At 47.1% G+C, this 23,590-nt stretch overlaps 1 protein-coding gene across 1 annotated transcript in view; it reads left to right on the top strand.

Annotated features, from left to right (window-relative positions):
* Positions 1 to 216: 216 nt before the first annotated feature.
* Positions 217 to 23,590, top strand: part of EXD3 (exonuclease 3'-5' domain containing 3) — a 719,658-nt gene continuing 696,284 nt past the window's right edge. The window contains exons 1-2 of the mRNA XM_030206809.1: positions 217 to 264; positions 21,285 to 21,351. The gene's annotated coding sequence lies outside the window, so the exon portion shown is untranslated. The remainder of the gene's footprint in view (positions 265 to 21,284; positions 21,352 to 23,590) is intronic.

Genomic DNA, 23,590 nt, shown 5'->3' on the forward strand with positions numbered 1-23,590 from the left:
GGGGGAGTGGAAACAGAGATTAACCTAATTGGTTTCAACGTGTTGACGTCACTTTAGTCTCCAGTCTATTAAACCTCCTTGGGGTATACCAGGATACCGTCTCGTGTTGTTTCTCCAACCTCATGTGAGACCATGGCACCCATTGGCTGATGAGCAGCCAATCAAGAAGGCAGAGCAGTTTGACCTCACAAGGTGCTTTAGGACTGGGTCCTGGAATAGAGTGCGGAAGTGCACAGCGCAGGGATCGGGAGTGGATTTGGACAGGTAGTGCAGAAGAGTCAAACAGCTTTGTTGGCATGGCATTTAGAATTTTATCTGTGTTGCCAGAGTAAAACATAAAATGGTTAAAAATCCGCACCTGAAGGTCTTTCTCACGCTGAGCGGTTTAACGCTGTGGGAAAGCGGCACTGTTGAATTCGAGATCTTCTTTTTTTTTTTTTTTTGGGTGTGTGAATAGCTGTGAGTTCTGCATTTGTCCTCCAGTCATAGGTACTGCCTATCGGGTCCCTATGCAACATAGCATCCAGGATTTGTTCTTTGAGAAATCTCAGTCAGTTCCAGTCATGGGGAGAGGCTTCTCCGAGTCGAAATGACACTAGGAAATCTCTTGGACAGCAGAGGCAGTTTTAGATAGCTCTTCAGATGTGCAGTCTGTATGTGTTTGGGGGGGGGGGGGGGGGCGGCGGAGTTTTGTATAGTGTGTGAGAGAGCTTCGATGAGCACTGTACAGTATGTGGATGAAGGGGAGCTTTGAAAAACCTTGTACGTAGTTTGTTTGGTGTCGGTGGGCGGCGCTTTGAGGAGCACTACATAGCATATGTATGGGAGCTTTGAAGACCTCACCTCTGTAAGGTGTGTGTGTTCGTGTGCGCCCGTTTGGTGCACTGGGGTAGGGAGCAAAAAGCAAGGCGTGGCTGCATGTGGGTGGGGTCTGTGAGGAACAGTGCACTGTGAGGAGCAATTTAACAAATTAAGATGTATATGCATGTTATAGAGATTTGTGACAAGCAAAGTATCGTGTGTATGCTTGTGGAGGGAACTGTGAGGAGACCACAGCATTTATTCACGTGTCAGATTTTTATCCTGCAATACACATATAGTGCTCTAGGAGAAATAAAATCAAATAATACAACTTTCTCTGAGGACAAGCATGCTTGCTTATTCTCACAGATGGGTTGATGTCGTGCCCAGCAATATTGCCATAGTAAAAAATAGAGCTTTCAGGAGCACAAGCTGTGCTTCTGTGTGCATACGCCAGTGCCTTCCCGCCTGTCGCATGAATGTGCAGCTTCAGTTTCGCTTTTTCCGTGTGAGGAGTAGCTGCTTTCTGTTGTGGCTCCTCACATGCCCGGTCAGAGTGTTTTAAAAAATCTTTTCAGTGCCTTTGGCGGGGTTTTTTATCCGCTCTTCTAGCTCTTTTCTTTAAAAAAAAAATTCTTTATTTCTTTAGTATTTTTGCCCGTGTTTGTTTCTTTATTTTTCGATGCGGGCCGCTTTCAGGCCTGCCCGGTTGGGCTTTTTCTTTTTGTGCCTCTTCCCCTTTTTCAGGCACCATTGCGTCTTTTGATTTGGCTGGTGCAGTTTTTCCTTCCATGTTCACAAAGACTCCCAGTGGCTTCAAGCGTTGTACTTGGTGCAACCGGACTATCTCAGGGAAAGACATCCATTCTTGGTGTCTTCAGTGCCTTGGGCATGACCATAGCCCGGCCAACTGTGGTCCTCTGTCTTCGTATGAAAAAGAGGACTCAGGTTTCCTGAGAGGCTCAATTTATTTTATTTATTTATTAGGATTTATTTACCGCCTTTCTGAAGGAATTCACTCAAGGTGTTGTAAGAATGATCAAACATGAGCAATAGACAATTACAGTAGTAAAAATATTCAAATAACAATGCAAAGTATGGCATAGTTACTACTTACAATGTCCATACAATACAGCACAACAAAAAAATTTTTTTCGTTTGCTACTAGGCAAAAACCATTTGTCCTATACCAAATTCAGTGTGCGTATTCCAAATCCGAAGTCAGAATTGTTGTAACACGTCAGGAAATTTTTTGTTATGCATAAGTTTGCCCAAATGAATTAAGCACTTACAAAGCATTGAATAATTTTTTACAGAACGAGTTTTACTCCAACAATTACCTGATTTACATTAAAGTTTTCATAGTAAACAGTATATGAAAATGTAATGGAATAATAAAATTTTAAAAAAGTCTCGTATTCCAGTTTAAAAGTCTTACTTCAGCAAGGCCTAGTACTGTTAAAAGTGCTTCAGGCATCTGCTTTTGTGTTTGTGACCGGTCATATTTTCCCGTTGCAAAAACCAGCAGTAGTGCCCCATCATGTTGGGATTCCAGCGGCCTTGATATCTGTTCTCCATTGTAGAAATGTCTTTATGGAACCTCTCTCCATGTTCGTCACTTACGTGTCCCAAACTGGATGGGAAAAAGTCAAGATGGGAATGTAAGAAATGCATTTTCAATGACATTCGGCAGCCAAGTTGTTCATATGAGTTAAGCATGTTGTCTACTAGTTCAGTATAGTTTTCAGCTCGTCTGTTCCCAAGGAAGTTCTGCACTACTAGCACAAATGCATCCCAAGCTACAAGTTCCAGAGGGTTGAGTTTTGTTCTGAATGCGTCATCATGCATTAGTTTGTTGATTTCGGGGCCAATAAAAATTCCGGCCTTTATTTTAGCCTCAGTTTTCAGTGTGCTAAACAACTCCTTCAAATACTGGAAATCATTTCCATCAAGATCAAGTGCAATTACAAAATATTTTATTAAACCAAGTTTAATGTGAAGTGGTGGAAGATAAACTTGAAGTGGATCGACCAGCGATTTGTGTTGTACGTTGTACCGACCAACTGTGTGCTCGAGAGTGAGAGGCCACTGTCTCATAGGCACAAGAAACACACATGCTTCGTGTACCCTAACTGTAGGCCAAGCAGCAGTGCTACCACTTTCAGGTCAGCACAAATATTCCATTTATGTTCAGAGTATTTGATCATTTTCAAAATAAACTCCATAGAAGCATGGGTCTCTTTTATTCCAACCCCATGAGCCAATGGAACAGATGGTTTTTCGTTACCTTTGTGCAACAAGACAGCTTTCAAACTAGTTTTGCTAGAGTCTATGAATAGCCTCCATTCATCAGGAACATGTGTACCATCTGATTCCATCATAAGACCATTTACATCAGTACAGAAACATTGCTTTCCATTGCATAGTATGCTGCTAACTTGGTGTGTCAATGACAAAAATGTGAAGTTGTTCTTCATTGTAGCAAATTCCATTCCCAAAGTCTAGAAGCTAGCAGTTTTGACTTTTCTTTAGATAATGACAGATCTCTTACCAGATCATCTAAATCTGATTGGCTCAGCAAGTGCGGCTGACCCTCCAGTTGTTCTGGATCAGGAAATACATCATGCCAATCAACATCTTCTTCTTCTTCAAGATCAGAAGCGTCAATTTCAATTGCCGTTCCTGCTGCAGGAGGGGCAGGCACTGGATTCTACTACTACTACTACTACTACTATTTAGCATTTCTATAGCGCTACAAGGCATACGCAGCGCTGCACAAACATAGAAGAAAGACAGTCCCTGCTCAAAGAGCTTACAATCTAAATTCTCTACATCGTGTGGTACTGGTTTAAGAGCAGACTCACAGTCAGGATACACAATTTGTGACTTGTTTCTCTTTTAATATCCGGCGATTTTAGTCATGCAAAAATAACAGTCTGGTGATTTTTCTGCTCACGCCAAAACATCAGCACTGCAAAAGCCATTCCTTTCCTTTTACCATTCAACCGCGGCGTTAGGCCAGAGTAACACGCTGTCACGTCTGTGGTCGTGACCCCTCTCAGGCTTACCTTATGTCTGGCGGTCAGCTTCTAATCTGGCTTCTGTCTGGTCTTTCTAAGTTAGCTCTGTCTCTGTCTCTGTCTCTGTGTGCTGGCTGCGTCCAGCATGGCTCTGATTGCTCCTCTGTGCGGCACCTGTGTATGTTGAGCCTCTCTGTGCTTCAGTATGCTTGCTGCCTGCTTCTTGGTGTGTGCTCCCCTCGCCCTCTGGTGGCCAGAACCGGTGGCTGCTGTAGACTGTCTTGCTGTTCCTACCCGTTCCAGGCTTCAGCTCAGTCCGGTCCGGATCTTCCAGGCTGCCAGACTTGTCTTTCTTGTTTGTGCCTGCACAGCACCCGTAGCTGCCTTGTGATTGCTGCAGCTGAGTCTCAGCTGCTGCTGGGCTTATTAGCCATTTGGAAACTTTTGTGTTTGCCTTTGCATCGCCTAAGGCCCTGGTTTGTTGGTGCTTGTTGCACTTCTGCTCAGTCCAGTTTATAGTCTGTAATTGTTGCCTGATTCTAGTTTAGTCTTTGTGTAGCTTTGTGTTCTGTATTGCTTGTTTCCCAGTCTTGTTTCTTGTTTGTAGTTTGGTGTGTAGTTCTTAGGTTGTCTGTGTTTCTTGTTCAGTGGCTGCCTGGCAGTTTTCAGTTCTATCTCTTTGTCTATCAGTGTTTGTTCCCTGTTTCAGTGGCTGCTTGCAGCTTTCAGTTCTGTCTCTTGTCTGTCTGAGAGTCCTAGTCTAGTATTCTACCTAGCCCCCCTGTGTGTTCTAGACTCTATGTGTATCCTGCTGGTATCCAGTTCCTGCCCTGTCCAGTAAGTCCTGCCGGCCACCTGCACCCAGGGGCTCAACTCCTGAGCAACGGTGTTCAAGTGCAGGTGAAGTCTAGCTGTCCCTGTCCAAGTTCTGTCCTATCCCTGTGTGAGGTGGTTTTGACTGCCGCTCCTCGGCAATGGCCCAAGGGCTCACAAACCTGGTTCCTGCCTTGAAAGCCTGATGCACACAGTGCAACAAACTTGAGGTGCCCAGCTTTTATCTTGATCTCTAATTTGACAGTCAAAGTAATGCTTGTAAGCAAGGCACACTCGCTTTATCAGATTCTTGCGCTGATCAGTGTATTTGCCACATATGTAGCAGAAATTGTCCGGATCGTTAACACATTTGCGTCTATCCATCTTGTCTTGCTGCGTTGTTAATAGAACATTTTAATTGAGAGTGTAAGGTATAAGCAAAGATGGAACATATAGATAGGTAAGAGGAGTTAGAAAATAAGGTGACTAATTAATTTAAAGAAAGTTGCACATAAGGTCAGAGAGAAATATCTCAGCTAGGGTAGGAGTGGATATTTATATGTTTGATAGGATAGACCAGAACAGACCAATTGGTCTTGTTATGATTCTGCCGGTCTGGCAGGGGAGGGTTGTGGACTTCATTCCTGATTGGCTGTCAGGGTTTGAGCTGACGTCACTGGGTAGTACTTTAGCCTTCAGGTTCCTGCTTCCCCTGCTTTGGCGTTACATTCCTTGTGGCTAAGCCTTTGCAGTTCTCTGTCAGAACGTTGTACTCTGGTGTTGAATCTGTGTTCCCCTGTTTGGGGCTTTCAGTTACTTTCCCTTTGTCTGGGATATCTCATGCCAGTGTGGGGGTGTGTGTGTATTCAGCTGGCTGTTTAGTTACCTTTGTCTGAGTTCATTTCTGTCAGTGTGTGTGTGTGTGATCAGTTCACTTGCCTCCAGCTGGGGCTCTCCCTCTCTGCTTGCAGTTCTCTGTGGGAGGCCAGCTGCTTTGTTTGTTCAGTGGGGGCTTTGCTCTTGTTCTGCCGACTCGGCAGGCTGCTGGTCCGCAGGCCTTCCCTCAGGTTTGTTTGTTTATTTAAGTTATCTTCCTCCTCCGTGTTCCTGCCTCTGACTTCTGGTTCAGTAAGTGTTAACCCCTTGTGTACTGTGTCTCTGCCTCTGACTTCTGTGTGTTTAAGACAGAGGATTTTCTTCCTCCCTTTTGTGTCTCTGCCTCTGGGTTGGGGCTAGTCTACCTTTTTGTTTGCTGTATCTGTCTCTGGCTTTTGTGGCTTTTAGTTAGTTCTTTTCCCTTCTGTGCTGGGGGGGTTCCTGGCTGCGGTGTTCTTGTGGCAGCCCATTCTTCTAGCTGTTTCCTCCGTATCCTCCTGTGGTTTCAGGGTGCGTCCTGTATTAGTTCTCCTTTCCTGCGTTAGTCCCCTGGGGGGGTGTGGGGGTGTGGCACCCCGTGCTGATTCCTTTGGTGCCTTTCCTTGGAGTCTGGGGGAGGGGTTCTGTTCTGGGTCTGTGGAGCCTCCGTGGTTGGGTTTTCCTGCGCCTTGTGGCTGGTGTTCAGTGCGCGGCTGGCACCTTGGGTCTGTGGGGACTCCTGTGTTTCTTTCTCCCCTCCCTGGGTGTGTTATCAGTTCCAGTTCGGCCGTGAGGCCCGTACGAGTGGGTCTGAGTGTATCGGTTCCAGTTCGGCCGTGAGGCCCGCTTGAATGCCTATTTCCCTTTCTTCCTGAGGTGCTGTGTGTGGGTAGGCTAGGGGTGCTGGATAGCTGGGGTGTGTAGTGGCGGGTCGGTCTCCCCTAGGCCTTGGCCTCTGCTATCAGCGGGCCTCGGCCTAGGCCCAAGGGCTCACGACAAATCCAACAGATTACAGGTCTTTTCTGTCATTGTTTCCTGCTTTAGTAAGTTATGTTGTGCGAAGATTTTTGGGACCCGGTCCGTTCCTTCAACATTGACATTGAGCATCGCACCAACATCGGGAGACCAGGTAGGGATGGCTGCTTCGAGACCCCGTGAGTGGGTATCCACCTGTATTGAGGCCTTCTGCTATGCAGGCACCCTAGGATTGCCCATTGTTGGATCTGACCCCGAAGCAACAGGAGGATTCGATGTCCTTGGCACCAAGAATCTTGGGTGGCCTGCATTGGGTAAAGGCCAAGAAGCACCGACACCGATCTCCTTCGATTCATGGTGCCGGGGCGCCGAGGATTCGGCTCCTGAGAAGGGTCGATGCCACGAGAACCGCTCCCCCTCTATCCAGGAGGTGCCAACACGTGTGTTTCCAAGCAGCCGAGATCCTGCTCCTGCACTGGCCCCAGTGATTCTGCAGCCTGCACCTCAGCCAACGTCACAGTCTTTCTCGATGGCTGCCCTCGATGAGCACATCCAGGCTTTGCTCCCTGAGCTTTTGGATGGCCTAATGCAGCGATGTGTGTCCGTATCGGGGTGCCTGCACCTACCATACTGTCCGCTGCGGCTCCTCCGCCTGGCCTTCAACCCATGGTGCAGCCTCCAATGCTGGTGCTGCTTGTGGTACCAGTGTCGACAGCAACCCAAGCCGGCACCCCCTCGATGTTGATGGAGGAAGCTTTGCCAGAGTCCAGACGGGAGTCAGTTTCTTGACACTGCTCTCGAGGACTTGGGTCCTTGGCATTGAGGCAGGCCCAGTCTCAGACATCCCATAGGGAGGTGCTATCCAACACTGAGGAGGAGCACTTATGGGAATCAGAAGAAGATTCCAGGTAGTTTTCCTCTGACAAATCATATGGGATTCCTTCTGAACCCTCTCCTCCACCTGAGAGGAGACTCCACCTGAGAGCCTCTCTTTCACCTCTTTTGTAAAGGAAATGGCTGATGTTATTCCGTTCCCCGTAGAAGTGGAGGATGAGCCCAGGGCCAAGATGCTCGAGTTCCTGGACTATACCTCCCCTCCAGTGATGGCTCCTCTTCTCGAGGTACTCAAGGCAGTCCTCGTTAGGAACTTGGCTTCTCCTCTGTCTGTCTCTGTGGTCTCTAAGAAAACTGACACCCGGTATTGGATCCACGGGGAACCTGGAATGGTGAGGTCTCAGTTACCCCATGACTCCATGGTGGTGGACTCCACTCTCAAGAGAGCCAGGAGTACTAGGGACTATGCCTTGCCTCCCCCATTCAGAGAAGCTAGGACCCTGGACTCTTTTGGGAGGAAAATGTATCAGGCCTCTATGCTTATCGTCCGTATCCAGTCATACCAGCTGTTCACGAGCGTGTACTTGTGGAACTCTGTGCACCAGCTGTCAGACTTGGTCGATGCACTCCCTCCGGAGCAGGCCGAGTTGTTTCGCTAGTTGGTTAAGCAGCAGAAGGCGTGTCGCAAGGTCTTGGCCTGGAGTACTTATGACATTTTTGAGATGGCATTCAGAATCTCTGCCCAAGGTATAGGAATACGCAGATTCTCATGGCTGCGTGTTTCTGACCTGGACCATTCTGTCCAGCAGAGGTTGGCGGATGCCCCTTGCCGGGGGGATAATCTTTTTGGAGACAAGGTTGCTGACCAAATCAAGAAGCATACTGATGCTTTGTCTTATCTCTTCTGCCGGGCGTCTTCTGCTTCCTCATCCAGGAGGTATTTTGGCAAGTTGCAGAGTGCTCCCTAGGTGTAGGTACACTCTCTTGAGGCTCACCAGCCTACTCAGGCTCCCCATTGTGCTCATTCATGTCAACAGCATGCGCTCAAGGCCCCTGCCACTCCCCAGCAAAAGCAAGGGATGGGTTTCTGACTTGGCTCCAGCAGAGCATAGCCATAGTCCAAGTGTCCGTCCCCGACGAATTTTTGGTTGGGAGGAGGTTAAAGTTTTTTCACCAAAGGTGGCCTCTCATAACCCCCGACTGATGGGTTCTTCAAATAGGCCGATTCAGGTACAGCTTTCCAACCCTCCAAATTGTCCACCATTCTTTCAGCTCTCAGCACAGGCAGCTACTTGTAGAGGAACTCTCTGCCCTTCTCAAGGCCCATGCAGTTGAACCTGTTCCACCAGGGGCAGAAGGGCAGGGATTCTATTCCAGGTACTTCTTGTGCAAAAAAAGACAGGGGGGATGCGTCTCATCCTAGTCCTAATGGCCCTGAATAAATTCCTAGTCCCAGAAAAGTTCAGAATGGTTTCCCTAGACACCCTTCTTCCCATGATTCAGGAAAATGATTTGCTATGCTCTCTGGACTTGAAGGATGCATATACATCACGATACTTCCAGCCCACAGGAAGTATCTTTGGTTTCTGCTGGGAACACATCACTTTCAGTACCGCGTGTTGCCCTTTAGCCTTGCATCAACTCCCAGAGTCTTTACCAAGTATCTAGTGGTAGTCGCAGCGTCGCTATGCAGACTGGGAATTCATGTGTTCCCTTATCTCAGCGATTGGCTGGTGAAGAGCACCTCAAAGGACGGTGCTCGGGAGTCCATGTGGATGACTGTTCAGGTGCTTGAGCTACTAGGGTTTGTTATAAACTATTCCAAGTCCCATCTCCATCCTGTTCAACGATTTCTAGTTCATAGAGCCCTACTCGACATGAGGACTATTCGAGCCTACCTCCCGGAGACGCGGGTGGACAGTCTTGTCTTCTTTGTGTCCAAGGTTCAGGCATTGCAGCAGGTCATAGCTCGGCAGATGTTGAGATTGTTGGGCCACATGGCTTCCACAGTGTATGTTACACTCATGGCACACCTGCACATGAGAGATGCTCAGTGGATCCTAGCTTCTCAGTGGCATCAAACCACGGGGGATCTAGAGGATGCCATCCAAGTGTCTCCGGAGCTTGTACGCTCTCTTCAATGGTGGACAATTTGGTCCAGTTTGACCTTGGGACTTCCATTCCAAATTCCTCATCTACAGAAAGTGCTGACGATGGATGCATCTCTCCTGGGATGGGGAGCTCATGTAGATGGGCTTCACACTCAAGAAGCTTGGTCCCTCCAGGAAACGAGTCTTCAGATCAATCTCCTGGATTTTTGGTTGATCTGGAACGCTCTAAAGACTTTCAGAGATCGAATGTCCTATCAAATTATTCTAATTCAAACAGACTATCAGGTTGCAATGTATTACACCAACAAGCAGTGGGGCACCGGATCTTGCCCTCTGTGTCAGGAGGCCATCCAGATGTGGCATTGGGCTTGCCAACACAGCATGTTTCTCCAAACCACTTATCTGGCAGGCATAAACAACGGCCTGGCCAACAGGCTGCGCAGAATAATGCAACCTCATGAGTGGTCTCTAAATTATGTAAGTCACATTGAGCCTGCAAATAGGTGGGAAAATGTGGGCTACAAATGCAACAAATAAAATAAATATGGGTGTAGCCCGCAAGATCTTCTGATCGTGGAGCACCCCCGGGTATATCTTTTTGCTACTCGGATCAACCACAAGGTCCCTCAGTTCTGTTCCAGGCTTCAGGCCCATGATAGACTAGCATCAGATGCCTTCCTTTTACATTTGGGGGACAAGCCTTCTGGTCGCGTATTCTCTGATACCTCTGGTGGGAAAGACTTTGTTGAAACTCAAGTAAGACTGTGGAACCATGATTCCGATCGTGCCCTACTGGCCGCGACAGATATGGTTGCCTCTTCTGGAATTGTCCTCCAAAGAACCATGGAGATTGGAGTGTTTTCTGACCCTCATCATACAGAACAAGGGGTCGCTTCTATATCCCAACCTCCAGTCTCTGGCTGTCATGGCCTGGATGTTGAGAGCCTAGAATTCACTTCCTTGGGTCTTTCGGAGGGTGTCTTCCGAGTCTTGCTAGCTTCCAGGAAAGATTCCACCAAGAGGTGTTATTCTTTTAAAAGGAGCAGGTTTGCTGTCTCTGTTGTGAAAGCAAGGCCATAGATCCCCTTGCTTGAATACCTTCTACAGACATCAGAGTGGTCTCAAGACCAACTCCGTAAGGGTCCAACTTAGTGCAATTAGTGCTTATCATCAGCGTGTAGAAGGTAAGCCTATCTCTGGACAGTCTTTAGTTGTTCGCTTCATGAGAGGTTTGCTTTTGTCAAAGCCCCCTGTCAAACCTCCACCAGTGTCATTGGATCTCAACCTCGTTCTCACCCAGCTGATGAAAGCTCCTTTTGAGCCACTGAATTCCTGCCATCTGAAGTACTTGAGCTGGAAGGTCATTTTCTGGGTGGCTGTTACTTCAGCTCGTAGGGTCAGTGAGCTTCAAGTCTTAGTAGTGGATGCACCTTATACTAAGTTTCGTCACAACAGAGTAGTCCTCCGCATGCACCCTAAGTTCCTGCCAAAGGTGGTGTCAGAGTTCCATCTGAACCAGTCGATTGTCTTGCCAACATTCTTTCCCCGACCTCATGCCCATCCTGGCGAAAGCAGCTTGCACACCTTGGACTCCTTTGCATGGAGCAGACAAAGCCCTTCAGACAGTCTTTCCAGCTTTTTATTTCACTTCATCCCAACAGGATGGGGGTTGCCATTGGGAAACGCACCATTTCCAGTTGGGCAGCAGATTGCATTTCCTTCGCTTATGCCCAGGCTGGGCTGACATTGGAGGGTCATGTCATGGCTTATAATGTTAGAGCCATGGCTGCATCAGTAGCCCACTTGAAGTCCGCCTCTATCGAAGAGATTTGCAAGGCTGCGACATGGTCTTCTGTTTACACATTCACATGTCACTACTGTCTTGAGCAGGGTACCCGCAACGACAGTTGGTTTGGACAGTCAGCGTTGCAGAATGTGTTTGGGGTCTAGAATCCAACTCCACCCTCCTAGGCCCATTTTATTCTGTTCCAGGCTGCACTCTTATTTAGTTTGTTTATGGTTTTCAGGTTAATCTGCATTAAGTCCTCACCATTGTGAGGCCCAATTGACCAATGATTGTTGTTTTGGGTAAGCCTGGATGCTAGCGATTCCCCATCTGAGAGAATAAGTAAGCCTGCCTGTCCTCGGAGAAAGCAAAGATACTTACGTATAGCAGTTATTCTCTGAGGACAGCAGGCTTCTTATTCTCACAATCCTGCCCACCTCCCCTTAGAGTTGTCTTTTTCATATTTTCATTTAGTTTTTTAGCTTTTCTATTAAACTGAAGCTGCGCGTTTACGCAATGGGCGGGAAGGCACTGGTGAATGCGCACTGGAGCGCAGCTCATGCTCCTGAAAGCTCTATTTTTTAACTGTTGCAATATTTCCGGGCCGAGTGATGTGGGAACGGCGTCAACCCTTCTGTGAGAATAAGAAGTCTGCTGTCCTCGGAGAATACCTGCTATGGGTAAGTATCTTTGCTTTAGATACCAACATACCCTGCAACAAATGTAGAACAAAATACACATAAAGGGGAAAAGTAACAGTGCAGGTTCCTTTTACCTGTTGACTGCAGAGATGGTCCTTGGGGCAGGTTCAACAACACGCATAGTTTTCTATAATCATAGCTATGCACATGGTTGCAGACAGAAAAAATGCATTTAGAGAAAGGGGATACACAGCCTCGATAGGCAGTATTTCCAGGGACAAGGGACAATCTTTAAAGTAAAAGCATGTCTATTTGTGCAGTCAGTGGAATGAGATGAGATGACACATATACTTGTGAAAATTGTATGTGCTATTTTCCTCTACACATAGTAATTCCTCCTTTTGATGCGGTTAGAAATGTATATATTATGACATTTGAGGAGGGCAAGTTTCAGTTGTGCCATTTTACCTGGGTAAATACCGCTGGAAATTGCCCTTGATTTCATTATACCAGCAGAGACCAGCAAAATGTTGTGGCAATTGTTATCTTTATTTATGCACAGGATCTGTAGTTATTCTTTAGCAGAATCAAAGCTTCTCACTTGGAGAAAGCAACATAAAGGTATTAGGTATAGTAATACTGATTTTTTTCAAGTCTGGCCTTGTGACTTGCGTATTTCATAGAATGTAAGGGCCTAATATTCAAATGATTTATGCACCTAACTTTCGTGTTCTTTTACTAAAGTGCGGTAAAATCTGACAGTACTTTTCCGTGGCACTTTGTAGGGAATTTCTTGTCTTTTTTTTTTTTTTTTACTGGCCATGCAGTAATGTCATTAGTGCAAAAAATTAATGCAAGAGCACTTACCACCTCCTATTTAGGAGGTGCTGTCCTCCTGCATTAACCCAATATTATCCAATTAGTAAGCTTATCCTAACGTACTAGCTGAATAATGCAGGAACACCCACTCTCTGCTCATGACACGCTGTTGCCTAAAATATATATTTTGTTAAATTGGTAACTTGTGGGATACCATGTATTAACAGGCAAGACACTTTAATATGTTTTGTGGGAGTGTGTTAGTGTGTGCTAACTGCATGTTAAGGGCGTAATGCCTTTAGTAAATGGGTCCCTTTTACATAAGTACATAAGTAATGCCATACTGGGAAAAGACCAAAGGTCCATCGAGCCCAGCATCCTGTCCCCGACAGCGGCCAATCCAGGTCAAGGGCACCTGGCAAGCTACCCAAACGTACAAACATTTTATACAAGTTATTCCCGAAATTGTGGATTTTTCCCAAGTCCATTTAGTAGCGGTCAATGGACTTGTCCTTTAGGAAACCGTCTAACCCCCTTTTAAACTCTGCCAAGCTAACCGCCTTTACTACGTTCTCCGGCAACGAATTCCAGAGTTTAATTATGCGTTGGGTAAAGAAACATTTTCTCCTGTTTGTTTTAAATTTACTACACTGTAGTTTCATCGCATGCCCACTAGTCCTATTATTTTTGGAAAGCGTGAACAGACGCTTCACATCCACCTGTTCCACTCCACTCATTATTTTATATACCTCTATCATGTCTCCCCTCAGCCATCTCTTCTCCAAGCTGAATAGCCCTAGCCTCCTTAATCTTTCTTCATAGGGAAGTCATCCCATCCCCTCTATCATTTTAGTCGCCCTTCGCTGCACCTTTTCCAATTCTACTATATCTTTCTTGAGATGCGGCAACCAGAATTGAACACAATACTCAAGGTGCGGTCGCACCATGGAGCGATACAATGGCATTATAACATCCTCACATCTGTTCTCCATACCTTTCCTAATAATGCCCAACTGTTACACTCTGTTATACTCCTCCAGGTGTACACCCTGCTTACGCAGGGTATGGGCATTCGAGGATGTGGTGGCCATCTTGGATTTGGGCATCTCCAGGATAGGGCAGTCATCTTGGAGATGGGCGTCTTAGGTTATGGCAGCCATCTTGGAGTTGGGCGGCTTCAGGAAGGAAGCCCATATTTGGGCGTAGGACATCTCCTCTGATGGAGGCAGCCATCTTGGAACAGCTGCACATGTTTGAGCCTAATTCCTGCACTATTTAAAGCCCTGCCACCAGTCCTTCCATGCTTCGGCTTCTATTGCTGTAGAGGTCGTGGTTCTAGTCTGTGTTCTACTGCCGGTTAGCTTATGTTCCTGTGTTTTGACCCTTGGATTGTTTCCTGACTACTCTGCTGTATTGCTGCCTGCCCAGACTTTGGACTGACTCCTGACTACTCTGCTGTGTTGCTGCCTTCCTGGTTCTGGACTGTCAGCTTTCCCACCTGTCTGGTTGGTGGCCGTTCACTCCGCTGGTTTCGGAAGTCCTGGTGGCCACCTGCACCTGGGGGCTCAACTCCCAGGGAATGGCGGTCGCTTCCCAGGTGAAGCTAGGGGTTGTCTGGCTGCCTGACCGAGCGCAGTGCTGCTCCATCTTTGCCGTGCTCAGCCAGGGCACAAGGGCTCACTTTCCCAGACGTAACACCAACATTCTATTCGCTTTCCTAGCCGCAGCAGCACACTGAGCAGAAGGTTTCAGTGTATTATCAACGATGACTCCCAGATCCCTTTTTTGGTCTGTAACTCCTAACGTGGAACCTTGCATGACGTAGCTATAATTCGGGTTCTTTTTTCCCCACATGCATCACCTTACACTTGTTCACATTAAACGTCATCTGCCATTTAGCTGCCCAGTCTCGTAAGGTCCTTCTGTAATTTTTCACAATCCTCTCGCGAGTTAACGACTTTGAATAACTTTGTGTCATCAGCAAATTTAATTACCTCGCTGGTTACGCCCATCTCTAAATCATTTATAAACTAGCAAATAAGGCCCGTATCAGAGGCAAATGAAACGGGCGCTAGCAAGGCTTTCCTCCCACCCACGCAATCACGCAGTTCAATTAAACCCCCCCCCTTTCCGCGATCCTGTCAACCCCCCCCCCCCTTCCCGGGGAAAACCGTCCCCCGCCGCCGTCGAGTACCTGTGCTGACGGGGGAGCCCAACCCCCGTCAGCCGAAGTTCTGTTGTCATCTGTGCTGGTGTTGCTTCCTGAATGAAGTTGTGTTCAAGTTTCTGTCCGTGCGTCTGATCTGTGCGTGCGTCTGACGTCAGACGCACGCAGAGGAACTTGAATAGAAGAGCATTCAGGAAGCAAAGCGGCGAAGGGTAGAAGAGGAGGTTGGCTGTCTGGGGATGGGGTCCCCCGTCAGCACAGGTAGTGAATGGTGGCGGTGGTTGGTTTTCGGCGGTAAGGGGGGGTATACAGGGTCCCGGAAGGGGGGTCGTAACGCAGAGGGGGGGTGTTGAATTCGGAGGGAGGGCGGATTGTGGAAGTCGGTGAGAGGGGATGACGTATAGACGCGAGGGCGGGGCAGGTGAGCGATGCTATTTGTTGAGTGTCATTGCACCGCCCTCGACGTCATAACGTTTTGACGCGAGGGTGGGGCAAACACTCATGGGCGAATTCGGGTTTCACCACCATGCACTTAGGACTTGTGGAGGCTTCATTAGAATGTTGGGTTTGTGAATTATGTGTGGATGGAGCGTGGCTGAGGGCGGGTCTGTGAGTGACAGTGAGTGGTGCATGAGTGACAGTGAGTGGTGCTGACAGCCTAGCCTACCAACAGTGCAGGGCTTCAGTGTTTCCCTGCCACAGACTGAGCTTCAGAATGTTGGAGGTGAGATTTATATAGATACTAGTAAAAAAGGCCCGTTTCTGTTAGAAATGAAACGGGCGCTAACAAGGTTTTCCTTGGAGTGTATGTTTCAGAAAGAGCGTGTGTGAGAGATGGAGCGTGTGTGTCAGAGAGAGAATGTGAGAGAGAGAGAGAGACAGAGTGTATGTGTTTGTGCGAGAGAGAGAGTGTGTGAGAGACAGTGTTTGTGTTTCTGTGTGACACTATGTGACAGGGACAAAGACAGTGAGTGAGAGTGTATGTGGCAGACAGAGAATGAGTGACTGCGTGTGTGGTGTGAGGAACCCCCTCCCTCTCCCCTGCCCCCTTGCAGCCAGGCATGTGCAGCGACCCTCCTCTCCCCGTGTTCCCCCTGCAGCCACCCATGTCCAGCATACCCCTGCAGCCACCCATGCCCATCAACCCTCCTCTCCCCCTGCTGCGTCCTTCCTGTCTCCCCTGCTCCCCCTGCAGCCACCCATGTGGTCTCAGCCCCCCCCCCCTCAGCGTCCCTCCTCTCTCCCTTGTCCCCTCTGCAGCCAGCCATGTCCAGTGACCCTCCTCTCCTGTGCAGCCACCCATGTCTGAGGACGCTCCTCTCCTGTGGCCAGCCATGTCCATCGACCCACCTGTCCCCCCTGATGACCACCAACCCTTCTGTCCCCCTGCCCGCCCTGCAGTGTCCGTCCTGTATCCCCTGTCCCTCTTGCAGGCACCCATGTGGTGTGTGGAGCCCCATCCCTATCTCCCTGTTCCCTGCCCCCCCTGCAGCCACCCATGGGCAGCGACCCTCCCCTCCCCCTGCTTCCTTCCAGCCACCCATGTCCAGCAAGACCCCCCTTCCCCCTCCCCAGCCGGAGCAGCACCCAAAGAAAGCCCCTTGTCCCCCCTTCGCGCATCACCCGACCCCCCCCCACCGTGGCACCACCCGACCCCCCCCACCGTGGCACATCACCAAGCCCCTCCCCCCTCATCAACCCCCTCGCCACCCGCAACCGCTAATACAAACTGTGTCCGGCGGCTGCTGCTTCTGCTATTCAGCAGCAGCATCCCGTACATAAAGAAAACAAACAAAAAAAAATCCTCCTAAAATGCACCTCCGTTGAGAAGCATCTGACATTGGCTGAAGTCTCAGCATGCGCTCCTCCTCTCCCCTCTGACATTTCGGCGTTTTTCCGGGGTCTTCCGGCAGGGGCACTGACGTTGAGGGGAGGAGCGGCTGCAGAGACGTCAGCCAATGTGAGATGGTTCTCTACGGAGGTGCATTTTAGGAGGTTGTTTTTTTGTTTGTTTGTTTTCTTTATGTACGGGCTGCTGCTGCTGAATAGAAGCAGCAGCAGCCGCCGGACAGAGTTTATATTAGTGGTCGCGGGTGGCGAAGCGGTCGATGTGGGGGGGGGAGGGGTTGGGTGATGCGGCGAGCAGGGAAGGGGGGGTAGGGGCTTTCTGATGCCCCGTTGCACGGGTTGTTGTGGCGATGCGGCGGGGGGGCACTTAGAGGTGCACCGTCGAGGCTGTTTGTGTGTGTGTGTGTGTGTGTGTGTGTGGGGGGGGGGGGGGGGGGGGGGTTGCGGGTGGCTTTTGTGGTGGTTGGGGAGTTTGCCAGCAGTCTGTAGCGATTCCTAGGCAGGGGGAGGAGAACGGAAACACTCCCCCTGCCTGGGTCGTTGTTTGTTGGAGGGGGTTGCCAGTTGGTAGGGGTGCCTTTATGGATCCCTTTACTCTCTGTGTTCCGCCCTCGAGGGAGGGGCAGAGAGACATGGTGAGTTGGATGGCTTCACCACCATGAACTTACGAACTGTTTAGGGATTTTGCAGATGGCTTCAGCAGGTTGTCTTCAGAATGTTGAGGTAGCGTTTTATGTACAGATGGGGCGTGGCTGGGGGGGCGGGTCTATGAGTGAGGGTGACTGGTCCTAGCCTATGAAGACTACAGGATTTTTGTGCTTCTCTGCCTTGGAGTGAGCTCCTCTGCCTTGGAGTGAGCTTCAGAACGTTCAAGGTGGGATTTATTAATATAGATAGATATTAAAAAGCAGCTGTCCTAGCACAGACCCCTGAGGAACCCCACTAACTACTCTTCTCCATTGTGAATACTGCCCATTTAACCCCACTCTCTGTTTCCTATCCTTCAACCAGTTTTTATTCCACAATAGGACATTTCCTCCTATCCCATGACCCTCCAATTTCCTCTGTAGCCTTTCATGAGGTACCTTATCAACGCCTTTTGAAAATCCAGATACACATAACAACCGGCTCTCCTTTGTCCACGTGTTTACTTCAATTCTTTGAAGGAGTAAACAAATTGGTTAGGCAAGATTTCCCCACACTAAAGCCGTGCTGACTTGGTCTCAGTGATCCATGTCCTTGGATGTGCTCTGTAATTTTGTTTAGATTTAGGGTGGAGGAAAAAAGCTTAGGAACTTAGCACACATTTTCAACACTGTGCTCATGAATCAGAGCCAGATGCACAAAACTTAACAAGCCAGCAATGTGGTTTTTACACTGGTTCTAGCCAGTTTAGCGAATGCAGAGTTCAGGGAGACATGCACAAAAGGGTTCTGGGAGCTCTCTTCCTGTCACGGTAGCAGCTAATGAAAAATTATTATAATGAGCTAATTACTATTCAGATGTGCATTCCGAGTGATGCACAGCTGTTTCCTAGCGAAGCACAGAAAGGACTGCCAGCCTTAACGATTAAATTTTTAGGGGTGGTCATGAGCTGCTTGTACTGCTGTTTCCTTCCCTTTACTGCTGAAATAGCAGCTGCTGGTTGGCTGAGCAGAGCTGCGGCATCTCTAGAGCTCGCTCGCACACTCCCACTCACCAAGCATGCACGTAGGGAGCCCTTCTCTCCTTCACTTCGCTCTCCTTTGCTTCCCTCCCTGCCTGTACTGCCAAGGCTCTGGCGGCAACAAAAAAAAAGGTTGAAAACAAAAAAAAAGCTACACCTGTGTTTCTTACATGCAGCTTGCATGCGTGTGGTGGTGATAAAAAAATTTTTGAAAACAAAAAAAAGCTACACATTGCTTTCACACATGCAGCTAATGTGTGTATGAAAGATGTCTGTAGCATGCGCAGAGTAGCCATTCTTAGCAATTGGCTGTTCTGCGCGTACTTGTGTGACCAATTGGCTCCCCCCTGTTAATCTGCTCGCTGTTTTTGCGAGCAACTTATTTGCATGTCGATTCTTTTGAGCATCCCTCTCTATTTCCAACTTGGTAATTTTTACCGAGATGGATATAATGATGGGTGCATTACTGGGACTTTGATGCATCCGGCCTTCATTCTGCTAACCAGCTAAGGAACTGATGCTCTAAGCTTACTGTGCTAGCAATGTCTGATTTAAACTGGTTCTAGCCAGCCTAGTGATCACATTATTCAGTGTCTAATGCAAAAAAGGCGTTCTGTGTAGTTTTTACTGTTTGGGGTAGCAGCTAATGATAATCCTATGCAAATGTATTAGAAAGAGCTCATTAGTATTAAAATGAGCATTCTGAGCGATGCACAGACATTTGCGAGTGATGCATAGAAAGGACCGCCTACCTTATGTGCAAAATTTTCTAGCAGGTCTGGAGCTGTTGTGTGAGGGAGACTTCTGGGAGGAGCAGTCTGTTTGCATTTTTCAATAGCAAAACTTGTCTGAGAACAGAGAACAGCTTTAGAGGAGTAGTGAAACAGCTGGTGGGGGGGCTTTCATTAAGGAGCAGAATTCTTTTCAATAGCAAGAAATGTCGGAGAGCACGTGCGCTTATAGGGGCAGAGAAACTGCTTGGGGGGGGGGCTTTCATCAAGGAGGAGATTATTTTCAGTAGCAAACAGTGTTGGAGAGCAGATAATAGCTTAGAGGGGCAAAGAAAGAGCTTGGGGCTTTCAGCAAGGAGGAGATTTTTTTCAATAGCAAACAGAGTCAGAGAGCAGAGAAGAGCTTAGGGGTGGAGAAAGAAGCAGATAGCCAATCGACTGGGGAAAGCCCCTGTGATGTCAGCTATGATGTCAGGGGGGGGGGGGCAGAGAAACGAGCTGACACCCAATCAGCAGGGGAAAGCCCATAGCTTTCCATCTGGGGACATGTGGGGAGGCTTTCAGCAAAAAAGAGATTTCCATGCAAAATTATGGGGGCAGAGGGAAATCAAGTAAGCTGCAGAAGGAAGGTGGATCCAGCACCAGAGCACTGCAAGGGAAAGGAGACGGGGACAGTGGAGCCAGCAAATACTGCAGGGGAAAGAGTACACTAGCTCTAGCACATGCTCAGAATAGGGACACTTACCGAGAGACTTCTGCGCATGTGCTAGTTGCTTTCCTTACCGAGCTGCTTGCTGAAATTGCGTGCAGCTCTTTTGCATGTAATTTCCTTTGAACATTGCTTGCTATTTCCAAATCAGTAAGTTCTACTGAGGATCTAAACGCATGTGGTTTTTAACGGGTACTTTTGTGCATCGGGCCCCTTAGGCTCATAAATCTAGGCATATAATTGGTAGGACTAAATTTATAACATAACGTTTAAGCTCCTATTGCAGTAACTTCCCCTTTCCTCCTTCATTCGCTTTCTTCAGTGACACCATCACCTTATCTTATCTCTTGCCCAGTCAACAGCAGAGGCAGTCTTTCCGCTGAGTGACTGTGCCTTTTGCACACAGACCTACTTTTAACCCCTACTGACGTGCAAATGAGGCCTCACAATGAGTCTCGTATGTGGCCCCACATACCCCTGATCAGTGCTACTCTCCCCCATCTCACTGCAACAGTGGTACTTTTATCTTTCCCTCATATATTGTCAGCAGTATCTTCCCCTCTCCCATCAGTGCTACCTTCCGTTCTCCCCCTTGTCTGATTGGTAGTTGTTCCTTCTCACATCTCACCTTATTGGTGGTTTCTTCCCCTTTTCTTTCTCGTATTTATTACCTACCCTACTTGCCCGGTAGTTAGTAGCCCCTTCATCCTGTCTGTGGTATTTTCCACTCTGTCTCTATATCCCATCAATGGAATATTTCCTTTATCCTCACCCTTGCCTCATCAGTGGTTTCCTGTCTCCCTTAACCTGTCAGTGGCCCCATGCTATTTCAGTGTTGCCTCTGTTTTTCCCTGTGCCCCTTTATCCTTCCCTTGCTTCTGTGAGTTTCCTTCATCTCTGCGCCTGACTTCCCCTTTCTGTTTTGTTCTCCCTTCCCCTTTGACTTAGGTCATAGTGCTGTGACCTTTCTCCCATTTTCTCTCCATGTGCCCCTCTGTGTTTCTACCGGGCTCTCTCTCTATCCATGCTTCTCTGGCCACTTCACTTCCCACCCCTTCTGTATGTCCTTTTTTTCTTCTAACCTCCTATGAAAGGAAGATAGGTGACCCTGACACACTGTAGCCATAGGTGGCATAGCAGTGTCGTTAATGTATTATACCAATACTTTATAGCCACTCACATTTTTAGTCTCTCATGTTTCCCAGACAGGTAATGGCTAAATATTATAATAGACAATGTGTGACCTGCTTATGAAATTTGCTTTGATCCATTTCCAACCAAGGTCATTACTGAGGTATAGCAACTGGGGTACACATTGGAAAAAAGAAGAAATTGATGCATCCCATTGATTGATTTCACTTCTGCAATGTGCTGTCTCCCCTCTGTTGCTAGTGTACCTCCATCAAAATATTTCAGGATCTTTGTTTCCATGACAAATACTTAACCATGTTAATTTCCAGAAAGGCTGGAACATATGGACCAGTAATGTGATTTTTTTTTCTCTATAGTTGTTTCAGAAACAAATGGTGTCACTGTTTAACTGGAAATAGAAAAGATAAGCCTTGTGTTGCAAAGGTAAGTCTGCTTCACTGGAGTTTAGATAAATGTTTATTCAAGTGCTTGATATACTACTTTACAGATGATGGTCAAGTGGTTTACAATTACATTAAAAGGTTAAACAGATTAGAAAAGGAACGCCATTTTATGGATAGTAACACAATCACTCAAAGGCCAAAAGAAAGATTCAGGACAAGATAAAAGGCATGAGGAACTGACGAGCAGAGTGCTTTCTAGATTTACAAGCTTATCAGATTCAACTGTCAGGATTTATTCATAAGCACCCCAGGTTACACCCTTCCTATCGCAGACAGCCTGAAAATCCTCGGAGTAATAATCGACTGGAACCTCTCACTAGAGACCTAAGCAAAATCTACCATAAAGATAATGTTTCACTCTATGTGGAAACTCAAACGTGTGAAACCATTCTTCCCAAGGGAAATATTTCGCAACCTGATACAATCAATGGTATTAAGCCATGCAGACTATTGCAACGCAATTTATGCGGGTTGAAAAAACAAATTACAAAGAAACTTCAGACCGCTCAAAACACAGCAGCCAGGCTTATATTTGGAAAAACGTGCTTTGAAAGTGCCAAACCCCTCCGAGAAAAACCACTGGCTCCCAAACAAAGAACGTATTGCTTTCAAAATCTGCACCCTGGTCCATAAAATAGTCTACGGCAAAGCCCCGGGATACATGACCGACCTCATAGACCTGCCACCCTGAAATACAACAAGATCAGCATACCTGAATCTTCACTACCCAAGCTGCAAAGGACTCAAATACAAATCAATGTATGCATCCAGCTTCTCCTATTTAAGCGCTCAACTATGGAACACACTGCCAAAAATAGTAAAAACAACGTACGACCACCTAAAGTTCCGGAAAGAACTAAAAACAAACCTGTTCAGAAAGGCATACCCCACCGACCCAACATAAGAACCTAAGCACCTGCAACACAACAAAACCAAAGATCGTAATGGACACAGCCCAACTCTCCCTCTTCTTCTCCTATGTTCCCCCAATGTATCTACCATACATGAACCACTATTACACCACTATTACACCTACCACTATTACACCTTTAGGCATATTTTCAAAGCACTTAGCCTTCCAAAGTTCCATAGGTTTCTATGGAACTTTGGAAGGCTAAGTGCTTTGAAAATATCCCTGTTTGTATTTGTTATACTGGAACCGGCGAACGCCGTTACGGTCATATGTAAGACACATTGAGCCTGCAAATAGGTGGGAAAATGTGGAGTACAAATGTAATAAATAAAAGTATGTTTTAAACTAGACTTAAATTCAAAAAAGGATCTGATCTAATGCATTTTGTTAATTCGTTCCACAACCTTGGGGCTAAGTAAAAGAAAGCTGCTTTCATAATGGGCTTTTCTTAGTGGAAGAAGCGTCATTCGTTGACCATCTAATGAATGTAGAGACTGTGTTGGAGTGTATGGAATGACTATTTTTGCTAGATAGGAAGGGATACCTAGGTGATAGGCCTTAAAAACCAAACAGAATCTTAAATTGCACATACAATCTGATAGGTAGCCAGTGTAAGGAACGTAATAAAGGCATGACATGATCATGTCTCTTGGCATGATATAAAAAGCAGGCAACTATATTTTGTAAGGAGACGCTGCAATTGATGTTGAGTGATACCTGCATAGACTGAATTACAGTAGTCTATATGAGAGACTAGAAAAGCTTGAATAACTGTATGCATTTCAGAAAAAACTGAGGTACTTGTGACCTGGATTGGCCACTGTTGGAAACAGAATACTGGGCTAGATGGACCATTGGTCTGACCCAGTATTGCTATTCTTATGTTCTTACCCTGAAGTGGACGAAGAGGGCGAAGTGTCAAAATACAAAAACAAAAAAACAAAATGAGTTGAATCACCTATGAAATTTGTTTTTCAAAAGTTGAGAGAATCAAACTGTATGCCTAAATAGTGGAAGGATTGTATAGGCTTTGTCAGTATCAAAAAAGATGAAGAACTAAAGAGGGGGCGGATGATAGCCAGGCACCCATCATACAGTTTTTTTTTTTTTTTTTTTTTAAGGATTCAAAACTAGCTTGTTTAGGCGCAGCCACTGCAAGACAGTTGTTAAGCAGTCTTGCAGAGGTCCAATGTAGAAGATGAAATAGGATATAATAGGATATCATATGTAGTACACGAGGAAGCAGGCCATGCTCAGCTAACATCAGCCAAAATGATGGTATAAGTACATAAGTAATGCCATGCTG

Source organism: Microcaecilia unicolor, chromosome 6, assembly GCF_901765095.1.
Source record: "Microcaecilia unicolor chromosome 6, aMicUni1.1, whole genome shotgun sequence".
NCBI lineage: Eukaryota > Metazoa > Chordata > Amphibia > Gymnophiona > Siphonopidae > Microcaecilia > Microcaecilia unicolor.